A 14,074-nucleotide genomic window follows, 5' to 3' on the forward strand; every position below is an offset into this window, starting at 1 on the left:
TATATATATATATATATATATATATATATATATACTCGTTTGAATATATTAAACTAAGTAAATATTTCTAATTCCTATGAGAAATTATGGCAGAGTAGTTTTGTGGCGGGAACCCTGGAAAGATACCAGAACACTTGGATTCCGGCTATGGATCATCCACTTGTCAACTTGAAGTCCTCTGTAAGTCGTAATACTTTAAAATATATGATGACAGTAAAGCCACTTCATAAAGTTATCATGAAGGCTAACGAAGATGATACTGATGCTGACGCTGCTGGTAGATTACATTTATCGGGATCTTATCATGTGCTGGGCACTCCTGTTTATTTTTCATTTAATCCTCACAAAACCCCATGAAGTTTAGTATTATACTTTTTGAAAGATGAGAAAACCAGAGTTTAGGAAATTAGGTGACTTGTTCAAGGTCACACATTTCATAAAATGGTAGAGCAACACTTCAAATCCAGGTGTCACCAATGCCAAAGTACAATTGCAGTTGTTCTTTATCCTAAACATATGCAAAGAATATCAGAATTTCTGACGAATATTAAATAATCCCATTGTGCTGGTTCCTTTCACTTTTCCTTCTACGCTCTCTGGGGCATCTCAAGCATGCTAACAAATTTCACAACCATCTCAAACATATTATGCATCAAGTCTGTGTGTCCAACTCAAACTGCCTTTCTGTAAACTCAATAATTATACATCCAACTTCCTCGAATGTTCTGTAAGCATCTCAAATTCAATATAGCCTTAACCAAACTCATTATTTCCATGTTAAATGTGTTCTATCCATGGTCCCTGTATCAGTCAGCAGTTTTCTGGTAGTTCCCTTATCTCCTTCAAGTCTTCATGGCTTATTGCTATGCTATTTATACTCTCTATCATGACGGATCCAATCTTTCTGCTCATTAAAAATTCAGCTTGAGAAATCTCTTCCCCTTTGGATCTTTGTAATATCATATAAGTAGCATCACCTCTATTCAGCTTTCATACTTTGTATATATATCTATTCTTATATTTTATGATTCTATATTTTAGTAATAAGTAAACCTTTTTTTCCCCACTGCACAAACACAGTCCATTAGAAGTTTTTGGATGATGGAAGTGTTCTACATGTGTTCTAGTAACTACTGTGATGGACAATGTAGCACTAGACTCTAAGGTCCATAACAACAGAGACTATATCTTTATTCATTTTTATATATCCAATATCTAGGACATGGGAGATCCTCAATAAATATGTAGGAAATCAATCAATCAGTCAATGAATAAATAAAATATTTCACAGTGGCTGTGAAAGGAGAAATATGCTTACCATAAACACTAGGGAACTGCTACATGGAGGTACTGGGGAAACTGATTAATAAACTGTGACTTCTCAGTGAATGAAAAGTTAATGCAAATAGGTTTCCAGTAATGGAGAAATAGCTTCCATCAAGTCAACCCACTCTCAGATAACAAATATAACTCTATTTGAAATATAAAATACAATAATCCAAAGGCACTCCAGAAGAACTAAAAGAAACTGAAAGGACATCTACATTGGAAAGAAGTAAATAGTGCAGGATAATTTTCTTGTTTTTAGATAGCTTTTTATTTGATGCTAGGCTCTAGCTTTAGCTTGCCACATGGCTAAAATTCTAATAGAAATCCACAGGCTTACTGGCTACATGAGCCATAGGACGGAGTTTGGGGAGACAACACAACTGAAAAGTGAAGAGGGAAATCCTGGAAAGTGAAAACCACAGGCAGGGCAAGGTTAGGAGGGTTCTCCATATAAACTTGGCCCAAATCTCTGACTGATCCTTGAACTCCATACACACAAGGTAATATATATACATATATATTCATATGTTGAAAATATATATATATATATATATATAGAACTGAGTTTTCAAAACAGAATTGGAGTTTGAATCAAAGCCAAATTAGCTGCCTGCTTAAAAATAAAAAACAAACAAACAATGAAAACATACTCTTCAGAGAGACATATCAGAATCCAGTGTCTCTACGATGTATTACTCACAATGTTTAAGCTATTTAAAATTACTTGACTGATGAAGAAACAGGAAAATGTGATATAAACTCAAGACAAAGGAAATAAGTGGAGACAGATCTTTAGATGACCCAGATGTTAGAATTAGCAGATAAGGATTTTAAAGCAGCTATTATAACCATCTCAAGGGTTTAAAGAAAACATGCTCATAATAAAGGAACAAATAGAAAATCTTAGAAGAAAAATTGAAACTACAAAAGAGAACCAACTGAAAATTCTAAAAATGGAAAATATGGTATTTGAAGTGAAAAATTTGCAAAGTGACTTTAACAGCAGACTGAAATGAGAAGAGTCAGTAAATTTGAAGATAGATCAATAGAAAATATCTAAACTGAAAAATTAAAAGAAAAGATTGGAAAAAAATGAAGAGAGTCAGCAAGCTATGAAGGCACTATGGAAAGGTTTAACATATGTGTACTTACAGTCTCAGAATAAGAAAGAAAAAATTTGAAAAAATAATGGTGATAATTCCCCCAAATTTGGTGAAAGGATACATTGACACATATAACAAGTCCAGGGAACCTCAAGCAGAAAAAACAAACAAAGAAAACCACATCTAGGCACGTCAAAGTCAAAATTCTGAAAACCACAAATCAAAAGAAATTCTTGAAAGCAATCAAAGATTAACCACAGATTAATTCATTACATGCAGTGGAGGGATATGGATTAATAATTTGTCAGAGGGCGCCTGGGTAGCGCAGTCGTTAAGCTTCTGCCTTTGGCTCAGGGCGTGATCCCGGCATGGCGGGATCGAGTCCCACATCGGGCTCCTCTGGTGGGAGCCTGCTTCTTCCTCTCCCACTCCCCCTGCTTGTTCCCTCTCTCACTGGCTGTCTCTCTGTCACATAAATAAATAAAATCTTAAAAAAAAAAGAAAATGAAACCTGCTTTCCTTTAAAAAAAATGATAATAATAATTTGTCAGAAACAATGGACAAAGATGATAGTGGAATGATATTTCTAAAATGCTGAAAGAAGAAAAAAGTCAACTCAATGCAGTGAAAATAGCCTTCAAGAATGAAAACAAAATGAAGACATTTTCAGATAGACAAAAACTGACAGAACTTTTATCAGCCAACCTGCAGTACAAAAAAATGCAAAAGAAGTTCTTCAGGGGAGAAGAGTTGATGCCAAAGGGACACTCAAATCTTCAGATGAGAACGAAGTAGAAATATGGTACATGTGTAGCAATATAAAAGATTGTTTTCTTCCTTCCAAGTTTTTAGAAATGTGCATGACTGTTTAAAGCAAAAATTATAACAATTTATTATGTGATTTATAACAGTTGTAGATTAAATACATATGGTAACTAAAAAATGAAGGAGTTTAAAAATTTGTATTTTTAAAAAGGTTATTATAATTTATATGAAATGGTCCAATATTACATCTAAGTTGACTGTGAAAAATTAAGGGTGTATATTGTGATCCCTGAAGGGACCACTTGAAACAATGCAAAATGATGTAATTACCAAAACCCATTAGAAGGCAATTCTCTCAGAGATTCAATTAAATCAAAAGAAATTAAGAAAGTGGAATTGGAGAATCAAAGAACTTATTGTTCTTTGACGAGCACTGGGTGTTGTATATAAGTGATGAATCACTGAAACCAGTATTGCACTGTATGTTAACTAATAAAATTTAATAAAACCAATGAAACAAACCACCAAACACAAAAAACAGATGGAACCAACAGAACACAGTAATAAAATGATTGGTCTAAATTCAAATGTATTAATAATTGGATTAAATGTAAATGAACTAAACGATCCGACTAGAAGTCAGAAATTCTCAGAATAGATAAAAGAGCAAGACCCAATGTAGTTTCTTCACAAGAGATGAACTTTATTTAAATATATATTTTAAGAGATGAACTTTAAATATAAACACACAGATGGGCTGAAAGTAAATGACAGTAAAAGATAAATCATGTGAACAGTAAACTTAAGAAGGTTGGAGTAGCTGTTTTAGCATAAAATATAATAGATGCCAAGGCAAAGAGTATTACAAAGAGATAAAGAGAGACATATTAGAACAATAAAAGTACAAATTTCTGAAAAGACGTAATAATCATACACGTATATGCCTAATAAAAGAGGTTCAAAATATATTAGATTAAAAAAACGTAATTAAAGGGCAAAAGAGTCAAATCCACAATGATAGTTGGAGTTTTCTCTCAGCAATGGATAGAGTAAATAGACAAAAGATCTGAGTAACACTATCAACCTCCTTACCTAATTGACATTTGTAGAACACAGCACTAACAACTGCAGAATAAAACATTCAAGTGCACGTGGCATGTTAACCAAGAGAAACCATACGCTGGACCTTTAACACCTTTAAGAAAAGTCTTGACACCTTTAAAAGGATTGAAATAATGCAGATTATGTTTACTGACAATAATGAAATTAAATTAGAAACAAATAACAATAAGATATATAGGAGGAGTAAAGCCCAAATATTTGGAAATTAACACACTTGTCAATAATCTATGGATTAAAAAAAATCACAAGATACACTAGAAAATATTTTAAACTGAATTATAATGAAAATAAAGCATATCAAAATTTGTGGGATATGGCTAGAGCAGTGCTTAGAGGGAAATGTGTAGCTTTTAAAGGCCTAGATAAGGAAAGGGATAAATATATAAATCAATGACCTCATGTTTTACAGTAAGATCTAGAGAAAGAAGGGCAAAGTAAATCCAAAGTAAGTAGAAGGAAATAAAAAAGAAGAGAAATCAATGAAATGGAAAAAAGATTAACAGTAGAGAAAATGATATGTATATCCTTTTTGAAAGGATAACAAAGTTGACAAGCCCTAGATAGACTGACCAAGAAAAAAATGAGAGATATTACCAATATCAGGAATAAATGTGTAAATATAGTATTGAAGCTACAGGTATCACGAGCAACTTTATGTCAATATATTCAACAACTTAGATAAATGGACACATTCTCTGAACAATGCAACTTACTAAGACAGACACAAGATGGAATGGTAAATTTAACTAGGCCTCTATCTACCAAAGAAATTGAATTTGTTGTTCACTCAAATATGAAATTGGGTCCAATGGTTTCACTAGTGAACTCTGTTAAACATTTAAGTGAGAGAATATATCAATCTTCCGAAACAGAGGAGGAGGAAACCCCTCACAACGGGCTTAATGAGGCCAGCATGACCATGATATTAAATCTGACAAAGACATTTCAAAGAAAATTAATACACTAGTCATGTCAAATCGGCCACCTAGCTTGGTTTCCAAATTGCTCTGAATTTGGGGGTTGGGGGGAGAGGAGCCTGGAGGGCTGAAGATAATGCAGTCCAATCTGATGTTCTTCAGGTTCCTGTGAGATCTGGACAGAAATAAGAAGCGAGTGAATTAAGGTAGGACGGCTGATTTAGAAGATGAAAGGCTTGATCAGCTAAGTAAACATTATTGCCAGATACTTCGAGAACTCTACGATTCACAGTATTTATAAGAGAGTTCTGTGAGATTATGCGATGCCAGCTGTACTTGGCTTTACCAGTCATCTGAATAGTCCACGTGGTAGACATTGGAAAGGAATAAAATAATTAAATAATGATGGATTCAGAACACAAGCAGAAAAATAAATAATGACACTTTTGAACGGGAGCAAGCACGTCAATAAGGAAACAACAGTAAAACTCAGAGCTCCAAGGCAGGGGAAGAAGGTAAAGAGCAAGATGAAGACATTTTAGCTCTAAACTTGGCAGAAAATGAAAATGAAGATTACTTAAAATCTTTATTTGGAGTTGGATTCTTATAAAGCACATGTGTGGATTAACAGGGTCCCTTTGAAAACACAGCAGGAACAGGTGCTGGAGATCTGCAAGAGCTCCACTGGGAAGAAACAGGGAAACGAAAGACACGTCTTTTGCACTATCATAGACAACACGGTAGACGTAGCAGGGAGGAGTAATCACCAGTATCGGTGAAGTTCATCCATGAATCCCAAGCCCAGAGAGAGAATATGGGTGTTCTACCTTTGGGAGCCGATGTAGACATTTTGGCTGCAAAATTTCACACTAAGGTAACTGAAAAGTGGGGAACTAACCTGGAGCGCAGGTGTGGGTTGGCTTAGAGTATGTCTGGTGGACTGTCTCCCCCAATGCAGGTCATGGGAACTTGATCCTTAGAGAAATAACCCCAGCACATCCACACACTCTAGTCTTCCTTTGCCTTAAATACCTAAATGGTCAAAGGTAGTGTCTGTGGTGGGAACATCTGTTGCTTGGGGAGCAATTAAAGATGTTCTTTTTTTCTATTGATCACCACTGCTCTAGAGCTCAGTGATGGAATTTCTGTCCTCTCTCAGAACGATACGGGAAGAAAGGCAAACGAACTGAAGGAAGTTTGCCGTTCTCAATGGATAGGCGGGTATGATGCTTTTGAAATTTTTGTGGAACTCCTGCAAATACTTGTTTTATGTTTGAAAGGTATAAACAATGATATAAATGTTAGATGGGAAAACTTCATAGCTGGTTGAACCTTTGTTCTTTATAGTGCCTTAGCAGATTTTGTTTTATGTATCATCATTGTTGATAAAAATGTCCTATTTTTGAAAAGAACCTTTAGAAAAAAATCTTCATGGCCACACCTCCACATGTCTTCTTTGCAGCCAGCAGATTGTCTACATAGTTGAATTAAGTAAAGAGATGGAAAATATTAATGTTTATTATAAATTTTGATTTGAGAACACCGCAGACTTGGGACCACTTGATATTTAAATGAAATTTCCTGAGAAATTCCTCAGGGCTTAGCAAGATACTCTAGAACATCAAGAAACCATTGCAAATTACTTTGAAGAAATACTGTTCTAACAACGAAGGACATTATTCAGGACCTTAAGGCTATTTTCTTAGAATAGCGCCTCACAAGTCTTAAATGCTAACCTCTGGTAGTCTCACAGAACAGCTCACACTCAACACCAGGCCAACGTGTATGGAAGTAACTTATCCAATCCCAACACGCTCTCTGCCAACATTCTTTGTTGGAAGATGGAGCCAAAACACAGAGAAGACATACAGCTTCCATCCACCATGTACAAAGCTCCCTATCTGTCTCCCTTCAAGATTTTTCTTCATGTCTATGTATTGCAGAAGGGCCTGTATATTCTTCCTTGATAAAGTTTGAGAACGAGAGCTGTGAGATTAGATGAGAACATCTTAAGCATATCTAAAAAATACTTCAACCTACCAGAGGTCAAATAACTTTGCATAACAAAAATCTTGAAATAAAAATATGATCTTAATTTAATGGTAGGCACATCTATCAAGCTATACATTTAAGCCAGAGCTTCCTACAAGTACTTTAAAAACCACTGGAAATACCTGAGAGAAGTTTTGCAGATAGCTTTATCCTTATATTTGGTATTCGGAAGAAATAGCTGCTGTGTGTATATACATCACCAAATATTTGCCCATGGGCCTTCCACTGAAGGCTGTAAACATTAATAAACCACCTGTTAAATGGCCACTGTCTGAACTTTCATTCTTCAAAGAACTCTCTTTTCAGAAGACAGCATTGAAAGAACATTTCATTTCTGTGTGATTTCTGCTGTGGTACTCTGGGAATATCTTGGTTAAGTCATTTTGAACATAACATTATTATTGCCATAGATCTAATCATCAGGAATCAGTTTCCAATTCTTTGAAGAAGTAAGTGTTGAAGAGGTGTGGGGAAAAGGAATATATTTCATACAATATTATAATAGAGCTCAGGACTGACCATTGACTAGTGGGTGTTTTAATATGTTGTTTTAAATCTCTAATGGTCGGCTAAGGGCATTACCAACAACTAGAAGAGACTGTGAACTCCAAATCTCCAAACAAATTTATTTCAGTGTAGATTTTAGTGTGGATTCCATTAAATGAGCGTAAAGAGAAAACTGAAGTTTGAGTAGAAAGCAATTCACTATTGTTTGGTATCGGATTCTTATTTATGTTCATTTGTTGAATTTATACCCTAACGAGCCATAAACTTTCCCAGAGGAGAATACATCATGGTCAAGACAAAATCAGAGGCCAAGGATTTTGACCGCATATTTGTTTTCTTTCTGTAACCATAACCCCTATCTTGTCTTGATTTATAAAAATTACCTGGGGAAAATAGAAATGTTGTTGTTTTTATAAAAATAATACAGTACGTGTTGTTATTTTTGGTGAGAAAAAGAAAATTTGAATAATGTATATTAATCCAAATAAAATGTGAATTTTGTTTTCTTAAATTTTCTTTCTTTATTTTCTTAAAAATTATTGAAATCCTTTATTACCTTAACAAAAACACGCCTTTGTCAAACTCTTTAACAAAATACTGGCAAGTTAATCCAATGATATATTAAAAGAATGATACACCCAACAAAGTAGTTTATCCCAGGAAGGCAACGTTGGTATCACAGTCAAAAGCCAATCAATATTACCCATCATATTGACAGAAAAAAGGAACAAAACCATAGAACCTTCTCAAAAGATGCATAAAACCCACTTGACATATTAAAAAACTAATTCCTGATACTTAAAAAAAAATCTCTAAGTAAACTAGAAATAGAAGGCAACTTCACCACCTGATAGAGGATATTTATTAAATCGTACATTTAATATAATGCTCAAAGGTGAGACACCGTTTTCCCTATTGTACTGGACAGGGCAAAGATTTCCCCTCTTCATGTTGTAACGGAAGCTCCAGTCAGTGGAATAGGGCAAGAAAATGAAATAAAAAGCAAATGTGTGTTTGTGTAGAAAATTCTAAGCAACCTATATGCAGCTACAGAAAGAATAAGCAAATTTAAAAATGTTGCAAGATCAACAGTCAATATTCTAAAATAATTTGTTCTTTTATATTTCATTGATTTGCTGCTAATATTTAAAATTCAGTTTGCAATAACTGTTAGAAAAACAAAGTACTTAGAAATAAGTTAAACAAAAACATTTAAGACCTCTCCACTAAAAATTACAAAGAATTGAGGAGGGAAATTAATAATAAATGGACATATACACTGTGTTTATGGATTAGAAAACTCAGGTAAGTTTGAAAAAGAAGAAAAGGGTTGGAGGATTTATACTACCTGAACTTAAAATTTACTAATGTTACATCAATCAAGACAGTGTGGTACTGGCATAAAGATGGACAAATATCAATGGAACAGAATAGAGAACCGAAAAATAAACTCACACTCATACAATCAATTAATTTTCAATGAAGACACCAAAGAAGTTCACTGGGGACAAGGAAAATCTTTTCAATGAAAGATACTGGAATAATTCGATATTGAACTGACAAATGTTTATCCAAAGGGAACTTGGATGTTCTTCAGTTTTGCTCTTTTCTAGTAAACGAATCTGATATGTCATCATTTTCTGTTTGCACCTTGGTAATATGGTATCAACCAATCAAGGGGCTGTTTCCACCATCATAGTAATATTCCTGAAAATAATCTTTTTACGTTACAAAACCAATAGTTTTTCATTAATGAAAGCTCCAGTGTTAAAGTATGAAGTGACATTTAGGGGGGTCCTTTTAATCTTCTACATGTGATGTCATAAAATTTGTATAACGCATTTTTAACCTAATACTGTTTTGCCTGTGATTTTCTTTTTTTCAAGACTCTTTAAGAGTTTATTATTTTTGTTTGCATGTAATGTGACAATATTTAATTTCAACATATTTTCATGACATTTGTAATTGCATTTTCTGAACACACAAATTTGAACTACAAGCTATATCCCAACTACTCTTCCAATAGACATCTCTTTCTGGACTATATGCCAAACCCATAATGACTCTTCTTCTGTGGAAATTGCCCGTTTCACAATCCCCTCTCCAAAATGTAACTTTGTTGCTGAACAAGCATGGCTCAGAGACGTGATCATGGAACAAATTTTGTTGTAAATTTTATTTTAAATTTGAACTTTAAGGTTATTTCGGATGTTTCGTTCTTCTCTCGCCCCTGATGACATTTAGGGGAGGTCACAAACTGAGCATTTCAAAACGAAATTTTATATCCTGTTACAAAAAGAACCCACAGAAGCAGTCCTAAGCAGCCAGAGTTACAGCAGATAATCTGTTCCAAGACCACAGTTGATTGTAAAATTCTGGCAACCTGAACAAAATGGGCCAATTATGCTCTCACGCAGGAATTTCAAAATGAAGCCCAGAGTAAAGTTCGCCTCTTCATGTGGCCTGCAATGAGAACCCACTTTGTGGAATGAGGGACCAGACAAAGGCAGTCTTTAGAAAGAAGGAAGCAGGAGGAAATGCACAAAGGAGAAGCAGATATGGACCAAGAACACTTCCTGGATTCTATCAGCTGTCAGTTGCTGGTTTCACTTCCTTCCAGAAGGCCAGTTGCATTCCTGCCTTTGAGTTCTGTGAAACCCCTCAACCATTGCAATACTCAACTCCCAACTTCTCTGTTTTTGGTCAAAAGGAGTTTCTGTTAAAAAGGTCCCAATAATGCAAAAATAAATATAGCTTACGGGAGGTTTTCTCCTATAAACAACCAACCCTATTATGATTAGTATATTTTTCAACTTCGCCCGTGGAAGAGGGCCCTTCTCTGTTTCCTCAATCGAAGAGTCCATGCTAACTTTACGTTGCCCGATGATGCTCACTCGCTGCTTATACTGCTCCCAACTCACCCAGTAAGTATATACCCCCCGCTACTCACTACTTATATGCCCCCCACTACTTATTTGACTCCCCTCCCCACTCGCTATTTATATGCCCAGCGCTCACTCATGATGTATATACCCCCTCACTGGCTACTTAAATGCCCCCCACTTATGCATTACTCACCTGCCCTCTGCTCACTCACTAAGGTGCTGAGTATAGAGTTGTTCCGATCACCTCTGCTCTTCTGCAGCTTCAAGGTTAAACTCGGATCTATATTTTCCAGAGGTGAGAGAGTCGGTTGTCAGAAAGTGCACAGGATTTTATATTCAGCGACTCCTTCAGATGCGTTTTTAATCTGAATCCCTTTGTGTTATTCCTAGAAAGGAAATCAAGTTTTATTTGCCTAGTATTACTAGCATTTCCGACGTAGTCAATAATTTTAATACTTTGACAATGAAGGACCTGGTTTTTTTGGCTTCTGAATGTCAGTAAGTTCTGTTTTCAGAAATTTTGCCTTGGGTGAAGCATACATTTACATGTCATATTTTTAGTGACCAAGGCAAAAAAAAAAATGACATTCACTCACCTTGCTAAATAAACAATTTTCCAGTATTCCATATATATATATATGTATATATATATATATATATTTTTTTTTAATATTTTTTTTTTTTGCTTCCTCACAGCAGTGTGGACTCAGGAGAGTTAGACTTCTCACATGAAGACTGGCTTCCAAGAGGTCATCTTACAGCCTAGGCTCATCTGACCAATATAATTTTTATTGGTTAGTGTAGTTCTAAGGACACGTCTAGAAAACCAGATAGAGTAGAGAATGAGAACAATTCTAAAATGTCCTGACAGTTTTTCCTCACAGGATTTAGAAAATTATCTTTTTAAGTCATGTTGCAGATTCTGTCTGCCTTCGGTGAAAAATTTTTAGCTTAGAAAACTGATCTGTAGAACATACTAGGTTTTCGAAACTTGGTTTCTCTGCACTCTCAAACTATTGTGAAACTGTTTAAGTACGTTAATCAAGCAAACAGTATTTATCAATAAATAGCCTTGTGCTAGGTGATATGTTATAGAACCCCTCCGCCCCTCCCCCAGGAGATGTGGACTTTGCCCTCCTTTGTCTTGTAAAGTAGGTGGGAAGAGTGGTGCCTGGGTGCCGCAGATGGTTCAGTGTTTAAAAAAAAAAAAAGATGGTTTAGTGTTTGCCTTCAGCTTGGCTCAGGGCTCAGGTCATGATCTCTGGGTCCTGGGATAGGGCTCCCTGTTCAGTGGGGCGTCTGCTTCTCCCTCTCCCTCTCCCCCTGCTTGTGCTCTCCCCGTCTCTCTCTCTCTCTCTCTCTCAAATGAATAAATTTTAAAAAAATCTTAAAAAAAAGTAGATGGGAAGAGATATAAAGCACCAGTAATAAAACAGTGTGGAGTAATATACTACATATGCTAATTTTTAGAAGTTTTGAGACAGGAGAGAGAGAAATGGAAAAAGTAAACACAGAAGCTAAGTAACAGAGGACACAGAGAGAGAGAACAGTCTGTATTTCTGACAATTTTTCCGTCCTCCCTTTATTGAGGCTTAACTAAGATGAATTAAAGCTAAAATGGTCAGGGAGAACTTCCGAGAGAAGTGGGATTTGATTTGGGACAAGAAGGAGGAGATAGGATTTGAAAGGATAAATTGCCATGCGAACAACATAAGCCTAAGTGTGAAGATGAGAATACACTCAGTTTTGCAGAGAAGCAGTTAATCTTACCAGAGCATAAGTGCATATTGGAAGCCACTGGAAACAATACTGGGTGAATATGGTGAATAAAGACAGGTCAGAGGAATTTAAACATAAGGGGCATTGCGAATTTCTGAGCAGAGAAATAACAGGATGAAAATTGGGGTTGGGGAGATTAGTTGGCAAAGGTCATGAAAGATGCATTGGAAGGGTGGAGACTAGAGTCTGGCAAGCCAAGTAGGGCATTGCTGGAGTAATCCTACTGTGAAGCAATGAGGACGTGGGCTGGCCAGTGCCATTGCAAATGTAGTGGTTCCGTTTCATTCCTTTGCATGATGCTGTTCTGTTTTCCCAGCACCATTTATTAAAGAGGCTGTTCTTTCCCCATTGTATGCTCTTGGCTCTTCTGTCCTATACTGATTGACCACATATAGGTGGATTTATTTCTGGGCTCTCTCTTCTGTTCCATTGATCTATGAGTCTGTTTGTATGCCAATACCATACTCTTTTGATTATTATAGCTTTTAATATAGTTTGAAATCAGGAAGAGTGATGCTTTGTTTTTCTTGAGCTCGGTTCTGTCTTAAGATTGCTTTGGCTATTCAGAGTCCTTTGTGGTTTCATATAAATTTTAGGGTGGTTTGTTCTATTCCTGTGAAAAATGCCATTGGAATTTTGATAGGGATTGCATTGTATTGCTTTGGGTAGTATGGATATTTCAACAATAGTCTGTCTATCCATGAGCATGGAATATCTTCCCATTTATTTGTGTCTTCTTCAGTTTCTTTCATTAATGTCTTATAAGCTACATGCTTCAGAGATTTATTATCATTTATACTATCCTTCAGAGAAGACACTCTGGAAGGTTAGATTCTTTTTTTTTTTTTTTTTTAAAGATTTTTTATTTATTTATTCGACAGAGATAGAGACAGCCAGCGAGAGAGGGAACACAAGCAGGGGGAGTGGGAGAGGAAGAAGCAGGCTCATAGAGGAGGAGCCTGACGTGGGGCTCGAACCCGGAACGCCGGGATCACGCCCTGAGCCGAAGGCAGACGCTTTAACCGCTGTGCCACCCAGGCGCCCCTAGATTCTTATTCTGATGATGTTGCCTTTACTTTGAATACTTCTGAATTTTCTTTCAAACCAAGTTATGAACTATGGAGATGAAGGTTTCACTACTTAAGTTACACCTAATTTTTTAAATAGAAATTCAATTAATTAACATATAGTATATTATTAATTTCAGAGGTAGAGTTCAGTTATTCATCCATTGCATGTAACACACAGTGTTCATTACATCCCATGCCCTCCTAAATGCCCATCACCCCAGTTATTCCATCTCCCCACCAACTTCCCCTACAGCAACCCTCTGTTTGTTTCCTATAGTTAAGAGTCTCTTATGGTTTGCCTCCCTCCTTGTTTTTATCTTATTTTATTTTTCCCTCCCTTCCCCTATGATCATCTGTTTTGTTTCTTAAATTCCACATGTGAGTGAAATCATATAATTGTCTTCCTCTGATTGACTTATTTTGCTTAGCATAATACCCTCTAGTTCCATCCACATATTTGCAAATGGTAAGATTTCATTCTTTTTGATGGCTGAGTAATATTCCTGTGTGTGTGTGTGTGTGTGTGTGTGTGTGTGTGTGTGTGT

General features: G+C 35.8%; 1 long non-coding RNA gene across 1 annotated transcript in view; it reads right to left on the reverse strand.

Annotated features, from left to right (window-relative positions):
• LOC103664912 overlaps nucleotides 1-12,863 on the reverse strand; it is a 14,968-nt gene extending 2,105 nt beyond the window's left edge. Inside the window, exons 1-2 of the long non-coding RNA XR_569162.2 lie at nucleotides 12,451-12,863; nucleotides 10,874-11,066 (exon numbers count right to left, since the gene is read on the reverse strand). This is a non-coding gene — a long non-coding RNA (uncharacterized LOC103664912). The remainder of the gene's footprint in view (nucleotides 1-10,873; nucleotides 11,067-12,450) is intronic.
• Nucleotides 12,864-14,074: the final 1,211 nt, after the last annotated feature.

Source organism: Ursus maritimus, unplaced genomic scaffold (genome assembly GCF_017311325.1).
Source record: "Ursus maritimus isolate PB19 unplaced genomic scaffold, ASM1731132v1 scaffold_30, whole genome shotgun sequence".
NCBI lineage: Eukaryota > Metazoa > Chordata > Mammalia > Carnivora > Ursidae > Ursus > Ursus maritimus.